General features: G+C 39.1%; 1 protein-coding gene across 2 annotated transcripts in view; it reads left to right on the top strand.

Annotated features, from left to right (window-relative positions):
• Nucleotides 1-208: 208 nt before the first annotated feature.
• LOC138284925 (dipeptidyl peptidase 4-like) overlaps nucleotides 209-24852 on the top strand; it is a 497709-nt gene continuing 473065 nt past the window's right edge. Inside the window, exon 1 of one of the 2 annotated variants that reach the window (XM_069224254.1) lies at nucleotides 209-554. The gene's annotated coding sequence lies outside the window, so the exon portion shown is untranslated. The remainder of the gene's footprint in view (nucleotides 555-24852) is intronic. The other variant, XM_069224253.1, reaches the window with a different exon arrangement.

Genomic DNA, 24852 nt, shown 5'->3' with positions numbered 1-24852 from the left:
TAAATGTTCAGGGAGGTTTCAGGATCATCAAGTTTTTCTGGAAAATAAAGAGAGCCACGCCCAAACGGTGAAGCAGGAAGCTGGTTACTGTAAACGAAACGTCTCTCTTTGGAGAATGCTCAATAAATCAGTCATCAGCGACTACTGTCTGTTACAATGAAACTACTTTGAACAGTTCTGGCCCAGCCAGTAATGTTTGCTTTGGTCTCGCAGATGAAGTTATGCATATTTTATGTTTACCTCACTATTACGCCGTCTGCATATCGAATTACTTCATTTTGGAAGTCGTCATGTACGGCAAAGTGTTTCTCCGAGTTGGTTACACCTGACACACCTTCTGCCCACACGGTATGGAAAACGAAACCCTTTAGTCTGAGGAAAGCAACAGGAAACAGAATAGAGCAGAAAACACCAGCCAGAAAGGAAGTGAGGAATGTGAGGATTGCTCCCTTGTGACAAGCACTTCTGGAGGACTCCTTCCTTCACTGAGCTAGCAGAGTTGGTCTTAACCTTGCTTGTTGATTTGCCTGCCGCCTCTTGCTTCTTTCAAAAAGGTATGTCTATTTACAACAGAAAATGTATTTAGTAATTTCCTCATGTATATTATCTATATCTTTGTTGTACTGAACATGTATGCAATGTATACAATGCCATTTTAGACCATGACATAGTCACTTGCAGTAGACTTATGATATACTGTAGGAGTATCTTCAGAATATATCATAAGACTGTTGCAAGTGACACAGGAGTTCTGTCACTGTCATCAGACAGAACAGTAAGGCCAAATGGCAAGTCCCTTTGTATGATCAAAGACCTCTTATGTGAATTTCAATATCCTTTTTTCATTCAATATGCAATATTTTATTCCTTATAGCACACGGTTCCACTCCTCACTCTCCCCCAATCAGTTCTTGGCTAGTTTCCATTTCCAATTTCTATGAACACGTTCTTCTGGTGTAGGATTCATGTAAAATCAATGCTTATGCAATATGCAGCTTGTAATTTGTTGTAAACAGTTTAAGCACTTCCCAGTTCTCCTGTGGTCAAATCGAACATTGCAGCAAGCTGACAACCATAAATATATCCTATTAGTCAATGACTGATGTGATAGCGAAAAGGATCACTTGAATGGGCGGGTGGCAGAGGCAGATGAAGTTGATGGTATACCTAAGGAACTGCTGGCTCAAACTGTCCCGACCTGAATGCTTCTTACCGCTGTAATCTGCCAGTCTCTGGGCACCACCAGGTTTCTTGCTTGTTCTGGATTGACCGAGGTAGGGACGACCCTTTCCAGTAGCCACGGTGCTGCTGATAATAGAACACCAAGCAGGCCATAAACTCCAGAAGGAGTCGAAGAGGAAAAAACACAAACTTGGTAAAAATCTCAGATCATGGAACTCCTGAAAAAGATATAAAGAAAGAAAAAGTAAGGCACAAAAAGTTTGGAACAAAAACTGCAGACAGGGGAGAGCAGGTGAAGTCCAAAATCACAGGATACTAGAGCGAGGAGCACAACCCGAACGCAAGTGTTTGCAACACAAGGAACAGCAGACCAACTGTGTTTATATACTGATAAACAGGAAGTGACATGCAGGAAGTAATGAAGACACCATCTTGGATTGGGAAAAGCCGCTTTAAAATAAATGGAAAAATAGCTGTAGTATAAAAAGTAGGGAGCAAGGCATGCAGGGAAGGAAACACAGACTCCTGGGAAAGAGAAAATATATCCAAGAAGAAACAAAAAAGAAAAAGGGAAAAAAGGAGAAAAGAAGACAAACAGTAAAAAACAGGTAAGTAAAACTTGGGGGGTAAAAGGTGGGCGCAGCGTGAAACAGAGCCCAAAGGGAAAGTTTCAGGTCGCGCTGTGGCCCAAAAAACAGGTCCCGACCCAAAATGTGGCCCACGGCAGAAACGGCCATCCGAGACACGGACTGCCAATCTGACCGTGGCCTGCCAGTGGGACGCCGCTGGTCTTCGTGGTGTCACACAAACAACAAGTTGCCTATAACAGTAGGCTTTGCGACGTCACATATGGTATAGCTAATTATAGTAGAGATATCATTTTGATATTATAGGTCAGTAGTGATCTCACAACTAGATTGCCATATGGGAATGAGAGAAAGGTTTGTGTATAGAGATGACTGGCTTACATGTCCCATAAGTAAAGGACACTTACGATTAATCATGTTCATAAACCTAGGTGATAATGTTATCAAGGGCAAGTGGTGCAGTATTATCTATGGGAAGCAGTGAAAGCAAAGTAAGTTTTAAGCCCCGATTACAAGTTTAGATGCCCTTTATCACACACGACGATTGGTGCGAGCTGACTAACCGTTAAAGCCATTTGCTGAGGAATCCAAAGTCACCTCTGTACCGTTGCGGCTCTAGCACGGTGTGTGGATGTCACAGCATAGAAGGAGCATCAGGAAAGTGATGTTGTGCATTGACAGTGTCCAGCGCATTTGTTCAAGACACATCATGCAGCAGGAGAGTGATGTGGCATCTGGTATAGTTCACAAGACAAGTGAGATGGATTGGTTGCCAGCACAATAAAACTCACTGTAGTCCAGCTGAGCAAACTCACAGTACTTTTATTTGTTCATAGGGTTTGTGGTATATGTTTAGGACATTTAGATATTTAACCTTGTAGAGAGGTGACATTCGCTGTCTTGGAAAGATTTAGGGGGTTATTCCAACTTTGGAGGAGGTGTTAATCCGTCCCAAAAGTGGCGGAAAAGTGACGGATTTACCACCAGCCGTATTACGAGTCCATTATATCCTATGGAACTCGTAATACTGCTGGTGGTATATCCGTCACTTTACCGTCACTTTTGGGACGGATTAACACTCCTCCAAAGTTAGAATAACCCCCTTAGTTCTCTTGTACTTCTTCGATTACCGGTGTATGGCAAAGTCATTTGGGGCTTTCTATTTCATTGCACCAAGTTATGTGTTGAGGAAGAACCCAGGTACTTTACTGGGTACTGGTGAAGAAAGTACTGTTATTTTAGTTTTGAACATTATAAATATTAGGAACAAGGCAAAGGATAACATTGGCATAAAGGGTAGATATCTGAACTTTGAGTGATCTGAGGTTGAGTGCATGGAAATTGGTATTTATTTAGATTGGCAGTTTTGATATTACATAATGCAAAAAGTCACTCCTCCACCATTTTCCCTGTCCTCTTCAGGGGACCCAACAATTAAATGATCTAAATGGAAGAAAGTGTTTTCACACTATAGAATAGTATGTGGGACCTCTTCAAGTGCGACAAGGAAAGCTTCTCTACTGCTCCATTATTTAGGTTCAGAAGGCCAAGAGGTCTTCGAACACCTGCCTGATGTTGTGGTCAGTGGAGCAGACGGTTTGAATGAATTTGAAACATGCATTAAAAAGTTAGATAACCATTATCTGCTCCAAATGAACACACATTTGGAGTGGTATAATTTTGGTAGAAGGGTACAAACACCATTAGAATCAATAAAGAACTATATTACTGATCTACGCATGTTGGGTGCCTCGTGGAAACTTAAAGTTTCTCTCGATGAATGCATTCAGGATCAATTCATGTTGGAGTATATTATAGAAAGAGTCAGGGATGAATTGTGGCAGAAAGACGACTCTAAACTGGATGAAGTGTTCTAGATAGCTTACAGAATTTAACATTGGCTGGCATGCGTGGATGTGTTAAAGAAAGAAAATGATGGATCCTCTTTAGAAAAAAATGCAGAGTGTCACCAAGGGGAAAAACTCGGTGACTCAAAAGAAACATTTTGTTGATAACTGTTCCAAGTGTGGTGCGCCTGGTGACTTGCAAATGAGAAGACATGTCCAGCCTGGTTGATCAAGTGTTGTGTCTATAGAAAACCTGGTCACTATGGGAAGTATTGCAGATCTCAGATTAAAAGAGTAAAAGAGGTGGCATTGGAAGATGAGTGTGAGTATGACAATCTTAATTGTGAAGAGGTTATTCTTCAGGTAGGGCACCAGGGAAAGAAAAGTCCAGTTGATTGGGTCAATTTTCCAATTTCCAAGGGAAAAATGTTCTTTGACTATGGTGCAAATGTTTTGTTAGTTCTTAGAAAGTTCTACCTAGAGATTATTATGAATAAATAAATTCAAAGTGTGTAAACCGGGCATGTGGCCATTGGCATATGGAATGGGCAGCGCATTAAGCTATATGGATATCTCATAGGAAAAATAGAGCATAAGAACCATGTAATGGCTAGGGAAATGTATATTTGCTCTTAAGTTGACAGTATAATTGGCTGACGAGGGAGTAAAACCCAATGGACATCTGGTGAAAACTATTGAGGAACTACCTACACCTGAAAACGATGACTTGATAAAATTCTTTGGAATGTTTGATTATTACAATAAATATGTTTCCCATTTTGTCAGTCACACTTGTGACTGTTAAAAAGGGGTAATATGCACATGGTCACCTGAATGAACTCTTGAATTTCAAGATATAAAGAATGTATTGTCTGAGCCTCCTTTTTTACAGAGTTTTTTTTTACAGAGCTCAGAAAAATCAGTTTTTTTCACTGATGCTCTCACTGATGCATTCTCCAAAGGGTTGGGTGCAGTATTAAAACAAGGAAAAGGCAATGAAGAAAAAAACACTGTTTTCATTTTCAGCTGTCTAATAGGTCCCAAGTATAGGTACTATGTTAGTGAAAGAGATGATTTGTGTATATTCCGGGTCATAAAAAAACTTACAAAATTCCTATGGGGAATGCATTTTGTAGGCAAAAGGAAACATAAACCACTTGAGGATGTTTTTGTTAAAAAAAGTTTAGATGTCATATGAAGCAGAAATGGGTGATCACTTTGCAAAAATTTTGAATGCATCCTCAGGGTTGAAACTAGAGTGGCAGACTGTCTCCCACGTTTCCGCAGCATGTGCTTGATGAAGACGAGGCATGGGATCTTGGTGAATACAATGTATGTGAGGTCACAGAAGTGATCGTAAATGAAGATTAGTGGAAAGATTTGGTTACAGTTGATGTAATTCGACGGGAGATTATCGAGTTGATTGAGAGTGAGTGGAAATCCAAGCAAGAAGTGAGTGTAGAAAGTTTGAAATACTGGAATGCCAGGAGTTAATTATCATTACAGCAAGAATTGTTGTTGAGAGTTACTATATTTATTCCTCCAATGTTTGTCTTGTACTAATTAATGCAGTTGGCTCATCAAGGACATTGAGAAATTTGAAAAAACCAAAAAGCGGATTAGACTACACTTCTGGTGGCCTTCTCTTGATATCTAGGTGGAGAGGTCTATCGGATAGTGTCAGGAGTGTAGGCCTAGTGACAAGGTAAGTAAAACAAGAGTGCAGCCAATGGTGGTGAGAGATTCTCCAGAAAAGGCTTAGCAAATGGTTGCTCTGGACATTTTGGGACCTGTAACTAGTTTATCTGGTTAGTTTAAGTGACAGTTTTTATTGACGTTTTCACACTGGACGTAAATACACATACTTAAAAGCATAGAAACATGCAATGTGGGGGCATTTCAAAAAGAGGTGTTTAGCAGGGAAGGGTTACCAGAATACATCCTCAAGGACAATGGTGTGCAGTTAGTCTCACATGAAATGGTAGAGTTTTTTATCCAAGAGGGGAATCTAACATAAGAAGTTTTCGTTTTGCCATCCCGAATCCAATGGCATGGTTGAAAGATTCAACAGGGTTTTAAGAGAATCCATTCAGATCGCTAGATTGTAGCATAGGGTTAGGAAATCAAATTCTCTGATGTGTCCATCATGAACGAATAATAAGAATCTGGGTGGGTGAGTGGAGGGAAAGACAAGATGAAAGGGTGTAGAGAAAGAAAGAGAGTTATTTGTTTGACTACAAACGGTTGGTGTGTCAAACCAAAATAAGTGTGGGCAACTTGGTAAGAGTGAAGAAACCCCATGGGGTTGGCAAGATTTCAAGATTTTCAGCACCACTCAGAGTTCTAAAATTGTTTCGTAATGCTGTAAAATTGGAAGACAATCATATTTAGAGTTTAACAATTATTATGGTCCTGAAAAATAGTTAAGGTGGTGAGCACACCCACAAATGTGCAAACCTATGTGTGTATGGGGCTTAGAAGGAGTAAGAGGTTGGTTAAAATGCAAAGATTTATGTAAGATTATGTTTGAATTTGTAGCAACAATCTATTGTGCTTTATTGCATATATTGTTTTACATTTACAGGTATTGTTTATCCATTACTATTGCGTATGACTTACATATTACCTTAAAATCTATTGCTTTGTCTTTATTTTTTTGTTTGGAAAAAGGGAGATATTGGGTATCTCTATATCTATATAGAACTTTCTTATTGAAAGTTATGATGTAAGGATTCTGAGAATGCTGGGGAGACTATGCAGAGAGTTGTCTGTTGGGTGTTGAACTCATGAGATGGCTGAGATGTTTCTATTAACTGAAGAAACATGAATAAAACAATGAGTATTCCCATTAATGTGTATATGTCTTGTACATCTTCACCTATTACCTATTATTTCAACACCTGTTATGGGTTCGTGGGGAATAACATGGAGAGTTTGTTGTTTAATGCATCTAAATCTGCATGATATGGTAAATACTGTATGCTTTTCCCCCTGGAAAATTTTGACAAGTTTGACCTGCCAAGATTTTACGAAGATTAAGGTATTATTTAACACATCGGATAATTATCAGATGTGTTTAATACCTACCAACTCGTAATTCTCACATGTGCATAAACAGGAATTTATGCCTCGGTCAGCATTAACCAACCCATTTGTAGTAAGGTCCTTAGTGTCAATTCTTTAAAGCACTGGCAGTCATGCAAATAGATTAAAAATCAATGTTAAAAAAACATAAAAATGATCAATTGATCAGGATGCTGCCCAAATGAATACTTCAAGCATTCCATCCATCACTGTTTTGTATACTTATTATGTCAAAATATGGTGGGCACAGATTTGCTAAGAAAAACATGTAAGAAGTACACTCCTTTTCAGGCAGCTGTGCACATGTGATCAGAAAAATGTTTGTCTTTCACACTGCAAAACAGCCAAAGGGTTTCTATGCAATCAAGTAAGTGAGGCTTTGTATACACTCATGTTACTCTTCCCCTCATTTACAGCTACCCTAAACCTCTGCCTCCCTCCAGTCCTAATGGTTCCATTACCACAATACAAAAGCCACATCCTACCAGTCTCTTGGTGGCTTATCTTAACACACACTCCTTGCTTAAACACCAGTCTGAAATATTCTATTTATTAGATACATAGACTCCAGAGCTGCTATAATACTGAGACTTGGCTCACAGATGAGTCATCCCAGACATACTATCAGCTCTCCCGGATGATTACTACATCTTCCAAACTAACTGGGTAGCAGGGAAGCTGGGTGACAGCATTGTGCCAATAATCAAGAAAAATCTGAAACTTACGACGTTGATGTCATTAAATCTTCAGTTTCTGTAAAACTTGGTAATTAAACTTGAATCTTCCACTGCCTCCTTGATGTACGTCCTTTTATGTAGCCCTCCTAACTGTATGCAAAATTTCGCTCAAACCCTAGCAGAATCAATTCCGTCCTTAATCATTGTTCAATCCAATATATTAATAATTGGCGATTTGAACTATTGGGCCAATGAGGACAAAGGTGGGCAGCAAGCAGCTGACCTCATGAATTCCCTCAGTAATATAAACCTGAAAAAGCAAGTATTTCAGCCAACACATTTTAAAGGCCATACCCTGGATCAAATTTGGACAACTAAATTCCCTTTGAGGAACTTAAACATTGTCCCCTATGATTAGTCAGACCATTATCAGATATCCTTTTCACTATCAGTCCTCATTTATCATAATCCCCAACTGGCCCTGGTTCTCTATCCAGAAACTGGTCTTGAGTTAATTTGGTGCCCTTTTGTAGTCAGTTGAAAAATTTGGTGCCGTCACCAAAGGAAGATATACATGACTTTGAGGAAACAATTACAGGATGGCTAGTGCGAACCAGCAATGTTCATGCCATCCTCTGCAAAATTAAACAGATAAAATGCCATGATGCCATTAAATGGTTTTCAGAAGAATTGAAAATAGCTAAACTGGAACTGCAGCGCTCCGAACTGAAATGGTACAATACTTTCTCCCCCAATCTTAAAAACATCTTTGTATGACCACTTAAAGAGTATAAACAGCTGATTAGGCACGGTAAAGCTAATTGTTTTTACTAGTGAGATCTTGAACACCCCTATTAACTCTAAAGAGATATTTAAGATTGTTTCTGAACTTTGAAACCCGGACAGAATCATCTTACCTAGCACACCCTCTCAAGACCTTTGCGACTCTCTCTTTTTTTGCTAATAAGATTGAGTCCATCAAAAAAAGGATTCCATCTAGCCCTTTATACACTAGTCTGTCTTCTGACAATATGAATGTAAGTAATCCATTGTCTTTCTCCGAGATTAGTAAAGAGGACTTAATGAACCTACTGATAAAGTCAAATCAGGATCGTCCAATGATACCTGTCCTCCTAATGTTTTAAAAATAGTATTCATCCACTTCTCTGACCTGGCACTATCTCTACTAAATCAATCTCTCAATCAAGGCATAGTTCCTTCAAAAGGGCAATTGTAGTTCCATTGCAAAAGAATGCAGGTAAAGATCTCCTCAACCTGAAAAACTATTGTCCAATGTCCCTCCTCTATTGTTTGGAAAAATTACTTGAGGCGCATGTAGCTCGACACCTCTGTTCATTTAGAGGCTTCAGACCACCCTGATCCCCGCCAAGCACACTTGACTGAAGCTGTGATCCTCTCTGTAGTTGATGACGTGCGTCAGGACGTGGATAGAGGTAACACTAAAACCGTAGTACTCCTTGATCTGTCAGTGTCCTTTAACTCGTTCAACCGTACTCCTTTGGCTGACTATGTCAAAGCTGCAGGGCTGCAGGATGCAGCTCTCAATTGGATTGTCTCTTTTTTAAAGGACAGATTTCAATCAGATAGACTTTCCCCCTTTAATTCTCCTGAAGTCCATCTGAATTGTGGGGTGCCAAGGTTCTTCTCTCTCCCCTCATCGGTTTAATCTTTACATCCGTCCTCTGATTCACTCTCTCAAAAACATGAATATCAATATTTTTAATTATGCTGATGACTTGCAACTCCTTTTTACGATTTATAACATTCCTAAATCTAAGGTCCATTTCCAAGTCATCATGTTGTTCATCTGGTATTGGATGAACAGCAACAATCTGAAACTAAACTTTGATAAAACAGAGATAGTAGTCACCAAAAATAGGTTGGCCCTCCGGAGTCCCGCCTTTGACCCAAGGAGATGGGTTCTCCCCCATCTCCTGAGAAGATGGTAAAAAGTGTTGGCTTTATCATTTACAAGGAACTATCCTTAAAACAGCAGATTTGTTCAAAGATATCCTGCTTTCTTCAACTTTGCAGAATTAAGAAGATAAAGGAATTTCTCACTTCTGATACCTTGGTCCAAGTTTTAATTGCATTAGTCATGAATTGATTATACCAATTCCTTCTACCTGAGTCTTCCTAAATATCTTATGTGCAGGCTCCATCTGATTCAAAATCAGGCAGTGGGGCTGATCCATAAACTTCCTAAACACTGTCATAATTCTCAAGAGAGCTTCACTGGTTCCCTGTGGCACAGAGACCCCTGCATAAAGCTTGTTGCATTATCTTTAAGACTCTGCACATGAATAGTCCAGTTTTATGAAATCTTGGATCACAAGTACTCCCCCCAGTGATCTTAGATCTACTGATTTGCATTATTTGATAGTTCCTCAATTCAAGAGGAACAGGACTGGTGGAGTCAGGTTCTCAGTCACTGCCTCACATGTTTGGAAATCTCTGCCTTTAGAACTTAAGACCATCTCAAACTATGGAAAGTTTGGACAAATGTTAAAGGCTTAGCTCTTTAAGCAAGCCTATTAACTACTATTACGGGTTGTGCTGAGACAGTTATCTTGCACCAAGAGGCCGTTTGGTGGATGTGCACTCTAGAAATTCCAGTGCATAACATAACATTAAGTAAGCTGACTCATTTCCTCATGCTGTATGCTGTGATGGGCATAAGCAAAAGTGGATAACAGATGAATAGACGAGCAGCTAAATAAGGCTGACTGAAAGCCTTTCCATGTATGGATACCAAAAGATTACAAGAACAGCAGTGCACCAAAGTAAAAAGTGATTTTTTCAAGTATTTAAAATCAGATACAATATATTCCACTTAAAAATAACAAGATAAAAAAGACTAAAAGTACTTTCTAAAATAACAAAAGGGAAAATATTCTATGCACCGTATTTAGAGAAGTGGAGGAAATAGTATTAGTCACAGACCCTTCAGCCATAATATATTTAATTATGTCAGATTATTTCAGTTTTTTTCCAGTGCAGTTAAATATCTTAGACTAGTGAAGAAAACCTTTGTATCTGCTTAGGACCAGTATGGGAGCATGAAGTTGTGATTATGCAAATCTAATCTCCCAAAATTCCTGATATCTAGCCTACCATGGGCTTTATTATAGAAAGTGACACGGGGCGCAATGGGCATGTGTGCCCACTTTGTTTTACTCCCCTGCGGTTCTTTAGTATTATAGAATGGGCCATAGAGAATTGTGTGGCCCCTTCTGTAATATAGATAGTGTGAGCACCCTTGTTGCACCAGCGCTATCTCAAGAAGCCATTGCATCATTTGCATGGGGACATTGACCCATTGAATTGAGGGAATCTCTTTAGTTCTGCATCCATGCCTTATGATGGACAAGAGTGTAGAGGCAAAGAAGCTGTCAGGAGAGGCACTGACAGTGTGCCACAAATAGGTGGTGCATTTCCAATGTGCCGCCTGATGGCAGCCCTCTGAAGGGAGGTGAAGGTGTCCTATGGACCCCCAAGACAGATCTCTCTCCCGTTTTATAGTGCGGGCCAGTTGCCACCTGCACAGTTAAACACAGAGCAGCTGCTTCAAAGCTGCGCTGAATTTCACTTGATTCTACTGCCCCCAGGGCAGCTGGACCTCAGGGCTGCCCTGAGGGCAATGCATTCAAGATAATAGGATGCACTTTCCCTGTTTGCACATGGCACACCTGTTTGAAGGTGTGCAGTGGTGCAAACAGGGAACACACGCCCTCTATGTAATGGGGTCCCAGTAGTTTTCAGTTTCCCATTTTAACTGCCATACTCCTTTGCCAGGCTTTCACTTGCTTGCAAGTGTTAGTTGTCACCCATCACTTGCAAACATTTTGTGTGTGAATACATACCTTACTTAGCTTTTTCTGTTGACATGCTGGAACTGTTGCAACCATTTTGGTGGCAAGTGCATATCTTGATTAAGGGCCTGATTTAGAACTTGACGGACAAGTTACACCTCACAACAGTGACGGATTTCCCGGGATATCTGTCACCATTGTGAAGGGTAACTCGTCCACCAAGTTATAAAGTATGCCCTACGTTTTTCTGGGAAATCATTTAGCACAAAGCACATTCACCTACGAAATGTTCAAGAATGCCTTGATTTTCATGCAAAAGTCAATCTTGTTTAGAACTTTGTGAGCTTTAGATAACCTTAAAAGACCCACAGTTATTGTCACTTCTTGCTAGAAAATGTTTAACATAACAACAATTTGAGAAAGATTATGCATTCGCAATTAGTATTCAGAATTCAAAACCTTTATATGGATTATGCCAAAACGCTCAACAGGCCGTATACAGCAGATATCTTTGCAGCTCTTAGAGCATACATCAAAAATGCTGGCTTGTCGCTTGCCACAGAATGTATGTTTTGCAAGTGTTAACTGGGGTGGTGGTTAATTTATGCAACATTTTGGGAAAATTCTGACAAATTACACCTAAATATGCAAAATGCACGTCTATCATTAATTGATATATTTTAACAGGAAATGTGTCCTTGTATCAATTTTTGACATTTTGTCGTTAGAAAATAGCACAAAAACTACAATTACCAAGAACAACAGCTTTTCCTGCATTGGTTGTTTGCGCTTTTCCCAGATTATTATTTTGCCGTGAACAGCGGCATAAATACACGACTGGTGTAATGGCATAATATAGGGAATTTCATGTAACAAGCATAATACAAATTTCCCCAAAATATGCAGATCACACCAGCTTGATTAAAATTTTACACAGCCCCAAAGTTAACCATATAATAAAACAAGAATCTAAAGGTCACATATTAAAATATGATGATCTTTGGCAAGTGTAACTAACAAAGTTTCAAAAGAAGCAATACATTCATATATTGAGCTGCAAATCGTATTTATTATGATATATGATAGTATTTTGTTTGCCTTCCTGGCTTTCTTTCATATTTAATTTAAATCATTAAACTGTTATCCTCATATTTCGCTTGTTGTGAAAAAGGCCAACATTTTCTTTATCTTCTAATTAGATTGTTTATTTGTGCATTCTCAGAACATTTACTTTATGAATATAAAGCACACTTACAACAGAAAACCTTCAGTTCATTGCTTATAATGTTAGATTTTATCACAAGTGCTGTGCCTTGAGTTATGTAATTGCATAATTGTAATGCACCTCCTCCTCACTGCTGAAGGAAATTAACTGTTTAATAAAACGATGAATTTTTGTAGGCCATGCACACACGTTTTGGGGGGCTTAAGAACTAAGCGGCATAAAAATTACCCAATCAAACCGCGCTGGATTTCTTGTAGGAAATATTTTAAGTATGTACTATTGGCCACGATTGCTACCTGGGGGCTCTTCTAGGAATACGTATTTCTTATAGCCCTGTGTTTTGAGGAATCTAGATACAGATTAGGGGCCTCATTATGAGTCTGGCGCATGGAAGAGGCCGTCCGCCAAATCCAGCTTTCAGGAGACTGCCAGTGCGGTCTCCTTCCAACCGGCCTTATTATGAGTTTCCCGCTGGATCGGCAGGCGGAGTTTCCACCCATTGGGAAATGGCAAACAACATTGACACCGGCTCGTAATATGTCCGGCTGCAATTCTGTTGTGCATCGGGTGCACCAGCACCCCCTCACTCAAATAATTGCCTGCAAAGCAAACAGTGATTTGTGCGATGAGTCTGGCCAGGGGGGCCCCTGCACTGCCTATGCCAAGTTCATGGGCTGTGCAGGGGCCACTGGCACTCCGTCTCTGCCAGCCTTTACATGGCAGTGAAACCACCAAGTAAACGCCAGTGGAAAGAGGGGTCCTAATCCTCACGGTATCGCTTCATGCAGTGCTGCCCTGGCAGGTTGAGATCGCCAGCACCGCTGGGCTGTCGGTTGGCCGAAAAGTGGCGGTGCTAACAATCCGACCATAGCCAAACCACCACGGTCATAATGTAGTGGCCTGACCACTGTTTTGGCGGTGATCAGACCGCCACCGCAAGCCTGGTGGTCCCAGGACCGCCAGACTCGTAATTAGAGCCTATGTCTCTTCTATAGACAGAATTAGCTGCTTGTTAGCAACAGACTTATTACATCCAAGACGAACGGATGCCCTCATTATAAATGCATGCCTAAATTCATATCCCTATGCATACAATTATTTGCACAGGGATTGGAATTACCAGTTGTGAGATAATTATGACACTCCCACAGTTTTCTGATAGAAAAACAGTTGAAATACCTTGGTGGAAAGGTCTGTAAAAAGTCAAAATATGCAGAACTGTGTTAAATACTGATATTGCAAAGTACATCTCATATGCTATTTAACAATCTGTTTAGATGGTTGTTAGAAATTGGATTTCTGGTTGTCAGAGGTATGCACCCTGTCCATGCAGGAGCCAAAAGCCTAGTCAGGGTAGATCAGATACACTCTAAATTAACCTGTGCTCACCCTTTGGTAGTTTGGCACAGACCACGCAGGCTTAACTTAAGAAGCAATAAGTAAAGTATTTGTGCAACACATCGAACAGTAACACAATGTTAAAGCACCTCAAAACGACTCAACACCAAGGCAGACAAATAGATTATATGTTTATGAACAAAACAAGAACAAAACATCAAAACTCCAATAAGTAGAAGTTGAGATATGCATTTTTAAAGAATAAACTTATTTGCAGTGCTTGGAAGCATAAAGCATCAATCAGGGCTATCTGTTTGCACTAGACAGGGTAAAATCTGAAAAGTCAGGCCGACTGCGATGAAGCACTCATCTGATACAAGGACCAGCTTTGGTCCACTGAACAGTACCTTGGTTCCGAGATGCGTCACCGTCAACAACAAGATGTGGAGAGCAAGGTAGGCAATTAATTTCTTTGATCCTGAAGATGTAAGCGATGCAGTAGGTCTGAGCCTTTCTAAGTCAGAGATGCAGCGGGAATGGAGGTGATGAATTACACAGTCAGCAGCAATTCAGTGCCCCCAATCCTTGCAGCAGCGGCAATACAGCTGCATCAACAGCGATGTAGTGTCTTTGATCCTTGCGGCAGCGAAGATGCATTGCCACTGCTGGAGACGGACTGGATCAGTGCAATGGTGTTGATGGGCAGGTCTTAGCTGTAGCAGCACTTTATAGCCACCTCCAAAGGCCCAGGACAAGATTGGCACCACTTGGCAGGGCAAGGCTTGCAGCAAGCAAAGTCCAGGTGCTGTTGAGGATGAGTTGGAAGTCTTTTGTGTCCCTGAGACTTCAGAAGAACAATAGGAAAGCCATCAAGCTCTTGGAGCCACTCTGGGTCCACCCTCAGAAGGGCAGTGGGCAGCAGGCATCAGGGCAGCAAAGCAGTAAAGCAATTCGTCCCGAGCAGCAGTCCAGGGTGTCAATCCTTGAAGCAGCACAGCAATCCTTCTGCCTGGGAGAGTTCTTCACAGATCCCACAGTGTACTGCTTTGGTAGGTTCAGAGTTCCAGTACTTATACCCCATTGTGTCTTTGAAGTGGGGGTGACTTCAAGGAAGGGTCTTTGAAGTGCACAGAGGTCCTTTCTTCATGCCCTGGCTCCAGACTCACTAGAGGGGGGTATGTAGCCTTTGTGTTGAAGCAGGACACTGCTTATTCAGGTGTGTCAGCTCCTCCCTCCCATCCTGCACAGGATGGCCCACCAGGATGTTGATGGTCCATCAGTCACACCTAAGCTCTTTTGTGTGTGGCTTTCTAGAGGGAATGCACAAAATTGAGCTGTCACCCAACACAGACGTGTATTGAAGACTGGCTGCAGGCCAACAGGGTTTAGAGCAAGAAAATGCCAACTTTCTAAAAGTGGCATTTTGAAAATCGTGACGATAAACCTAACTTTACCATTAAAGAGAATTTCTTATTAATATTTCATAGGTACTAAGCATGACCTATTTACTCCTTCTCAATTAGGAATTACAGCTTATTAAATATAATAAGGAGCCTCCAATGTTAACCTATGAGAGGGATAGGCCTCACAGTAGTGAAAAATGAATATGGGATTTTTTCACTACCAGGACATGTACAATTTTAAACTATATGTTCTGCCTTTTAATTACATAGCAGCCTACCCTATGGTTAACTAGGGCCACCTTAGCGGTGAGGTATATGTAATAAAAGGGGAGTTTAAGGCTTGGCAAGAGATTTTTAAAGGTCAAATCAACATGGCAGTGCCACTGCACATAGAGGCCCTGCAGTGGCAGGCCTGAGAGATGTTTGAGGTAGGTGGCAAAAGTTGTGCTGCAGTCCCATTAGTAGCATTTCATTTACAGGCCCTGGGTACATGTAGTGCACTTTACTAGGGACTTATTAGTAAAGTAAAAATGCTAACTGTGGGTGTATCAATCAAACCATGTTTAGGGGAGCAAGCACATGCACTATAGCACTGGCCAGCAGTTATAAAGTGCTCAGAGTCTCAAGATCAACAAAACAAAATCAGCATAAATGTGTGGCAAATAGGCGAAATGTTTGAGGGAAACCCACCCAAAGGCTGACAGGTCTAACAGAGGTATTTGCCACACGTGGCAAATATCTCACCTGGGGTATTGGTATTAGAATGTGATCTATGTCTGACCTTTGCTTATAATTCAGTGGCTTTCTTGTCTTCTTCAGTTCCCTATATATTAGCTTTCCCCTATATTATTCTGTTTGTCTTTTTGAAGAATTACAATCTCACAGTGTTTTGACTGGATGAGTTGCATCCTTACACATCAGACCTTGCAGTGCAGAGGAATTATTTTCTCTACCCCTCTCTGTCTCTACAGGCTCCCACACTGCTTTCTCTACTGCTATCTTTATTAAAAATGTAGATACCACAGCACTTGTGTACCTGTCAACCCTTCACACACTGATCAACCCCCGCCGCATCTTTAAATACATTTTAGAATATTCCTAATGGCCACCAAAACATGCACATGTGTAACTGAAATTGTGGAATGGTTTATCTTATGCTTTAAGAAAAAACATTCAAAGACAGGCACTGCATGTGTGCATAAATGTACTGTTGACATTTTTTCATGATTTTTCTTAAAGCAAAAGAGTCCAAAATTGCCAATGTGCATGTGTACACAAATACAGTGATCCTCTTGGCATAGTTTTTCTTTTGTTTTTAAGACAAATCATTCCAAGAAAGCTGTTGCACATGTAAGCAAATGCTTGATAGCCATGTTTAAAATGTATTTAGCGTACACTGATAAGAGACAAAAATTGCAATAAGATGCAGGTTGAAGTTTTAAAAAGAATTGTTTAAAATTGTTGTGTATGTCAAATTAGTCCATGTACTTTATGGAGCAGAATATGGATTTTCAATCAAAAAAGGGAAACAGGAGTCTGTTAGGAATTTGATGGTCTGAAGCCAACAACAAATATGTTGAAATGTCACTGCAGGCTTAGCATTTGATATCTAGACAAGCTGTTTATTTCAGACACATTTTATGAAGCATTGTGGTCCTGTCTTGAAGAAATAATTACTCTTGAATTACAAGCAATGGACAAAGTGCAACATTTCTTGAAATACTACATGAGCCTTACTTACTATTCCAATTTCAGTACTGGAATATTTTGGTGAAAGGCAAACAAATCTTCAATTTTTTTTAACAAAAAATATTGTTATTGAACAAAGCTGTTGTCAACTGGTGAATCAAGTAAAACTGTTCTACTGTTTTAGAGCTACTTGTATTTCCACCAAGCAAAAAAGGAATAAAATAAAGCTTACTGGCAAATCTTGTGACTAATGGCGTTTACAGTTCACAAACTATTTCCAGGTAATGGATTGTGAAGCTGAATGAGTATTCAGAGGAAATTCTGAAATTGAATATATCTCTAGTGGTAAATTTTATGCATATTGTGGGCACAAAGAGATTACAGCAGTGTTTCTTAACCTCTGGTCCGAGGACCCCTGGGGGCCATGATGCCTACTCAGGGGTCTGCAATTGTTTTACCGAATTAAATAATATTAAAATGAGTACATTAAAAAATAACAAAGTATACACAATAAAGTAGGAAAATTGGAAAGTCAAAAACATTTCCTACATTTGATTGTGAATTGAACAAAATATTTCAACATTTGAACATTCGTTTAGTGTATACTTTTTTCTGTGTTTTTGTATATTGTTTTGATACTCATATCATAGACAGTCCTTGAACTGAGGGTCCCCATCTTCTAATAATCACTCACTGGGGGTCCTCAGATTCTAGTGATGATTCAGTGGGGGTCCACAGAAGTCAGAAGGTTAAGAACCACTGGATTAGAACATGGATTAGAGCATGGACGGGCATCACTTAGATGGAAGTGACAGCTAGAGGTGTGGTTGGCTCCTCCAACCTGCTCCATAATTCCTACAGTAGTTGCATAGATTTATTTGCTGTTTGCAGATCTGAATCTATGTACAAAATCTGCTACTCCGCTGAGCATCAGTCCCCACTGAAAGTGTCATATAGTTCACAGATCCTGCAGCTGTTCTGTTATGTTAAAAGGTATACACATGCTCAAGGGAACCACAATTTCTTGTTTTTCTAGAATTTATGTTTTGTTCAGAAGACTCATGCATGCTTTATGCTGTAGTGGAAGGCCTCTCTCGAAGGGCATTTACCCTTCCAATGGCCAGAGTAATATTGGGTGGATTGGTTTTCAGATGAGGGATTTATCCAGAATGGTGTTTCATAGGCAGCACACATCTTGCAGTAGCAACAGATCTGCCTTTTTTCTTGAACAGTTTCTATTTTTCTTGGATGTACCAGCCCTGTGTTTTCCTGCTAAATAGTTCTCAGTGTGAGAGTCTGTCTGTCTTTGTCTCCCTTGTGCCAAGGTCTCCTTGTTGCACCAGAGTTGTCCTTTGCCTGTGGTACTTTTTCTCTTGGCTTGCCTTATTAGTAGTTGTTCATAAGGCTCTGAGTCCCAAGGTTCCTTGTAAAAGACATATGTATGTAGAAAGACTGACAAGAAGACAACCACTGAGACAGATATACATCTGTTCATGGGTAAATCGGTACAGAAAGGAATAGCTCTGCTGTCCGTAGCCAATGGAAGTAGGTCTGCTCTTCTGGAAAGAGACTTATGGCTAAGTCGTTTTTGAAAGGTGAGGGGTAGCTATGCTGTCTACACTGAAAGGACATCAAATAGCTGAGCACAGGATTGGTCCAACAAAGGCACACAGTTGCACTAGTGTTTGTGTTGTTTGTGACAGGTGAGGGACAGATGTGTTGAACTTGACAAGTGCAGTGAAGTTATTTTGTTGCCAGGTGAGAGCTAGCTCTGCCTTCTAAATGTCATATATGCAAGGTATGGCTCTGGTGTGAATGGCAAGTTAAAGCTTGGCCTGTTGCATCTCTGTTTGATGGATGTCAGAGTTTTCTCTGTCTCAGTGCTTGGGTGTTCTTAGACCCTTTACCAAAATCACTCCAAGGAGAGATGGGCTTTTCTGACAGGTTTTCCTGTTCCCTGTCTCTAATACTCAATGTATATGTATAGCCTAGAACTACAGAAAAAGCTTAAGAGTAGGAAAGCTAGTGGAGTGCCTTGTGCTCTAAAGAACTTGAGCCTCTGGAATTACAGGGACATAAGTGTCTGAGAGATAGGGTATGATTAAGTACTGGCACCCTCCATTTTCAGTGCTGCTGAGCATAGGCTGTATGAGCTCTTGACCTAGCCATAGGTTACCGGTGTGGCTAATACAGTAAGTCAGATATTATCTGACCTGTCATTGCCTAAAATCCTATGAAGGCATTTCAATATACTGAAGTGGGAGTAGAAATAACGTCTTGATCATCTCAGCTTCGTATAACATGACTGAGTTCATCAGCATGATCTGTTTTCTTTAAAACATTGTTCTTCATCAAATTTTCAAAGAATATCCAAAAGTGCAGTCAACACATTTTGTCCTGAATCACAGAACTTTTTCTGGGTTTGTATTTACATATAGACCAATCCAGTGTTAAACCACAAATACATTAGAGTGTGTTGCTTACAGCCAGTCACTTTATTCCATTGATCCCCCTAATATCTGTAAAATGCTCTACCCATCCGATTTTTTTATTTTGTTCTACACTTAAAGTAAGCATGCAAAATAAATTTATATTAATACTTAATATAAACATATTTTAAAATTTGTAGTTGAGTTCATTTTTATAGGGACACTCCACAGTTGGGTCAGAGAACTGTACATGGTAAACTATAGGGAAAATAAAAAAAGGTGTATTTAGCTCAATAATAAACATTGAAAACATTTTTATACTAAATATGAATGCACAATATTTTTAAAGATTTACTTTAAAACAGAACAAAATAAAACAGCTACAGACTATTAAATAAACTTTGAATCTAAACTTATCTTAATGGATATAATGAAATTAAGACTGTGTGCATTCATAATTAGTAGAAGTGATGTATATAATTAATTTAATGTAATGTATTTATGTTTTGTAAAAATGTTTTGCTACATTATTTATTAAATTCTAAACAGATTATTATACTATTTTATAATTAAATGATAAATATGTACTGTTTGATTTTTTTAATATTAGTTAATAATAATGTATATATTGAACTATTTGAAATAATTTAATTAATATATTATTATTGCATTATTTCCTATGGGGTTCTCTTTTAAGTCTCTTGTACTAGTGTTAGTTATGTGTAGAGCTGGGCTTACCTCAATTTTCTTTGTAGTAACTTACACTTGGAGTTTGTGAATACCAAAAAGTAGTTAACTTACTCAAAAGTGTAAACTTACTCAAAAGTGTAAGTGAGTGTTATGACTCAGGCTCTCCATTGGCAAAAGAAGGTAAAGTGTCATGCATTTAGCGTCCAGCAGTTTTACACATTTGTGTCTGGTTACAGCATGGAAATTATTAAATATGTTAACAATATAACCATAACTGACATTGTAAGTGGAGCTAACACCTTGGGAGAGACTGATGTGTGGGAAACAGTTGGCTCATGGGTGGAAAGGGAATTGGAAAGCTTGGCGAATGGTTTGGTAATGTAAGTAGTAGCTTAGTACAGAAAATACTACCACTTAATATTAAATTGTTTCAGCAATTATTTGTTTTAATGGATGATTAATGCGATCGTGAAAAGAAGACAATCAGAAAAAAATAAGAAAAATGAAATTGAAGTTGATGGCCACAAAGCATGAGTCTATGATGAATTGCAGGTCTCTGAGAAGACAACATTAAAGAAGCGGAGAATTCTCAAAGAAGTGTTATATAATTTGGTGATGATTCAGACAACTTTGAAGGGGGAATGTGCGCATGTTTTTAATTGATAGAAAATAATGTTTGATGTAGAAGTTTTTTAGTTCACCTAACTAGGCTTCATTTGACATGACCAGTCCTAGTCAGTCTGCATTATCATTCATTTTACAGTTACAAAAGGAACTGTGCTGTTAAAATTACATAACTAGGTTTCCTACATGCATGTTTCCCTTCTGTGCCTTTTCATTTAAGAAAATAAGGAAAATAGAATTAATTTTTTGATGCTGTTTATTTATCGAGCTGAAGTGTATTACTTTCTTTTTTTAGATTATTTGCACAAGCCTGCTCAAATAAATAATTCTTCAATTGTACTCTCTATTGTTTTATTTGCTGCATACAGGGTATACATGGCATATTATAATTATGCTTGATAACATGGTTTCCTAAATGTTTCCTATTTGATGTATCATAATTTCTTGAAAGGCCATTAGTTGAAGTGTATGGAAGGTTCTTAGCACAGCCCTATTACTTCAGATCTCACCATGTGGAGTGTGACTTTCACTGGTTGAAAAAAGTCCCCTTTTTGGCATATTTTACAGACTTTCTTTGCTTTTCAAACTCAGCAGTCTGTATAATTCTGCTTATTGATTTATGCTTTGACTTTGTGCTTACTTTCTCAAAGGCAGATTCCAGGTTAGTCTGTTTGTTGATGTATATTTAGACTTTTCTTAACTTTTGAACTGAGACAATTTATTTCAGTCCTCTTGCTCAATTAAACTCTGGCTAATTATTTGCTTTGGAGGTTAACCATATGTTGATCCTCTCACATTTGTATTATTCATTAGTGATGCTGATGTGAATTTGACTAACTAACTACTATTTTCCTTCTGTAAAGATTCTTCAATTTAAATAACCCTTTATGGTTCTGAGTTTAAATTTTATCCTGTGAAGTCTTTTTATTTCTGAGCAGAAGGGCCAACTTCTTTACAGACTCACAAGGCCTGGTCCTGTATCTCAACCCATTCGATTTATTAATTGAAAGCGTTGATAACAGTTTTATGAATCCTTGCAGAAGTTTGTTAACATTCATATTATACTTCAAAAAGCTGAAGATTTTGCTTGCCATGTGTAACACAGTCTTGCACTTTTTGTAAATGTACTTTTAAAAATGGAAAAATCTATGAAGTCCAGATTGCCAAACTCAAATCAGAGTAGGATAAGCTCTTTGCATCCCACTGGTGAAATTTTTAGTTCTACTGTGTCCATCTTTTAGCATGTATGTGTGAGAAATACAATTAACTCAACTGAATTACATTTGTTTTGATACCAGCAGTATTTTTCAATGGTTCGATTGATAAGTGGTAATTTTTTTCCTCCAATTTGGCTGCTGCACAGCATGTTGAGAAAAGTTGCAGGTGGGTTTGAGTAACACATATGCAGCTAATTATACTATTTTGTCAACTGTATAATGGACCTGCACAGGGGTGCAACCACAATATGTCATGATTTGGCACCACTCACACCACAGAAAGACAAGATGTGTGTATCCACCTATAACCCCTTGGACAATTATAAAATCACCAGTACAAACATGTTGGTGCAATGAGATGACTCTCATTGTTATTTATAGTTCATTTCAGGTCCTTAATGGTTGAAATGAACATCTTCTGGATGGTATTCCACTGACTTTTGCCTTGGCTCTCTTTGTTGGCCTTAGACCTCTGTGCACCTTACCCCTGCTAATCAGGGATAAATTGCTTGTGCACCCTATTTAAACATGATGAAATTGTCATACGCCCGATTGCCACAATTAATTTATATATATAAGTCCCTACTAAATGCTGCAAAGTATACCCAGGATCTGCAAGATAAATGCCACCAGTGGGATGTAGCACTCAACATGCCACCTACTGCAGTGATACAGTAAACTCAATTCCAGGCCTAGTGTTGTAGTCTGGCAGTTCAGTTTAAAACTGCCAATTCAACCTGTCAAAATAAACCCTTTCAACAGGCTAAAGCACATCTTTAAAATACTAATGAGCCCCTAGTGCCAATAAGGGAAGGTGCCTGGTATTTAAAAGTAGGACATGTAAACATATAATGTTACACATGCCCTTACAGTAAAAAAAACTAAAAGCTATTTACTTTGTAGCAAAACTGATTACCTCTGTAGGAAAACCATGGACTACATTGTTCCACCCCATAACGATTAGTAATAGCTAGATAAATATTCCAAGGACCCTTTTTAACAGTTAGACAAAATCCAATTTCATGGTAAACTCTAATTGCATCTAACTACTAAGGAAAGATACTTTAGAGAAACTATCTTTTCTCTGCCTTAAACCTGTAAGGTCTTTTCTATCAGTATTCCAACTGTCAAGTGAATAGGCGATGTTTCCCCTGTAGTGAGAGACAAACAGCTTTGGTTGTAGAGAGGTGATGTCCTTTGCTTCACAGAATGGTTCAAGTGGTGTGTCTAGGCACCTACTTAACTTCAAGACTCTGAACTTTTACCCAACTGGCAAGGGAGTCTCCAAGAGTTGTCTTCACCCACAGGATGACATAAATGCGAATAAGTCTGGTATCCCCAGTGCCCTCCTCAGAATACTGCTGGACTCGAGAAAGATTCAGAAGAGAACCTGAAATAAATTTACTGGCTTTCCTTGTACCCACTACTCAAGAAGTACGGTTTAACTCCTGTTTCAACCACAGGGACAGAACAAACTTTAGGATGCATTTTCACAGCAATTCCCACTGACCAGTTCCAACTGGACCTGTCCTGGACCCTGCTTCTGGCCACGGTGGGAGTGAGTCTTAAAACTAAGTGCTGTTCCCAATGTCCTGGACACTTGACTGTTGTCAAAGTGTACTCCTCCTGCCTAAACCTGCGATTTGGCAAATATTTTCCAACTTTTTTCCTGGAGAATCTTCAAGAGACTTGGACCATTCTGCCAAGATGATTCGACAAAGGTGCATTGCCAATTGGCCTGAGTTCACTGTAGCTTTCGCTACACTAATCTCCACAGCAGCAAATCCTTTTCAGCAGTGCCACCCAACTCCAGAATCCATGGATGTTGAGCCTTCTTTGGTTACTACATGCAGCCTTGCACCATTGAAGAAATCCATCTTCCAGAAAAGTTTCTAAGTCAAAAAGCAGAACGTAGAAAGCTTCATAGGTGTTGCCATCAAAGACAATCTGATCAATGTCGAGGACATTCAAGGAAAGAAACTTGGCCTTTAAGATTTTCCCTTTCAAATCAACTGTCCATCCTTTGGCAATCAGTCTTTGATAAACCCCTCATCGGTGTCAGCCTGCTGCCTGGTACAGCTTAAGATTTGTGAATTACATAAAGGTTCTAAAATAGGAGGCAAAACATATGAATAGGGACAAACCTGGTCCCTTTATCCGACCCGTGCTCAAACGCATTTGGCCTTAACTTTTACCTTACTACCAGCCAAGCGCAACTAGATGTCTGCAGTTGACACTTCACTGTTTTTGGTGCTATTTTTTCAACTCTCCTGTTTCATTTATTAGATTTTAGTTGTTTTGGTGTCATTTCATTCATTAAAATAGTGACAATTTTTCGAAATTATTTTGGGATTTTTCTTGTGCTGTGTTTTGACATTATTACTGTTTATGTTCTGCAAACCTATTTTATACAAGGCCTATAATTTTAAATCTGTCTGCTCTATGCCTTAGCTCCTAGATTTATTTAGGGCCTTAGTTGTTCACCCTGACAAGGATGAGTATTAATTGATCTGGATTTTCAACCCTCTCAACAAATAACACAATTTCTTACACTTAATTATACGTGATCATAGACATGATCACAACTTAGAATGTCAAATCTTGAAACCATTGCCAACACATTTTACAATATTAGAGCAATGCTGTAATCACTATTAGGGCAGTCCCTAGTCTACTAAAATTCCTTAGTTTTCAATCGAACAAATTCTTCAACATGAAGGGTTTCCTTCAATCAAAACACCTCTGGCTTAAAGTCTCACATATTGCATTCAATCCACATATATATGTTAAGTTCAAAGGAGGTTTTATTACTTTTTCTGATAAACCTGTAGTCAGGGTGAACTTTAGGAGTGGCTTGGTAATCCCCTCATTTCTGAATCAAGCTTCTGTGCTTGATTAAATAATGGACTCTTACCATGCTGTTCCCACAGTTTTTTAATTGAAGAAAAGTCTCCATATTGCCGAAAACATTAGACTGGGAATTAGGATTTTTAGTTGTGACTAGCAATTACATATATGTTTATGGAG

This window comes from Pleurodeles waltl, chromosome 3_1, assembly GCF_031143425.1.
Source record: "Pleurodeles waltl isolate 20211129_DDA chromosome 3_1, aPleWal1.hap1.20221129, whole genome shotgun sequence".
NCBI lineage: Eukaryota > Metazoa > Chordata > Amphibia > Caudata > Salamandridae > Pleurodeles > Pleurodeles waltl.
The sequence above is the reverse complement of the archived record's forward strand: the minus strand, read 5'-3'. Positions and strand labels throughout refer to the sequence as shown.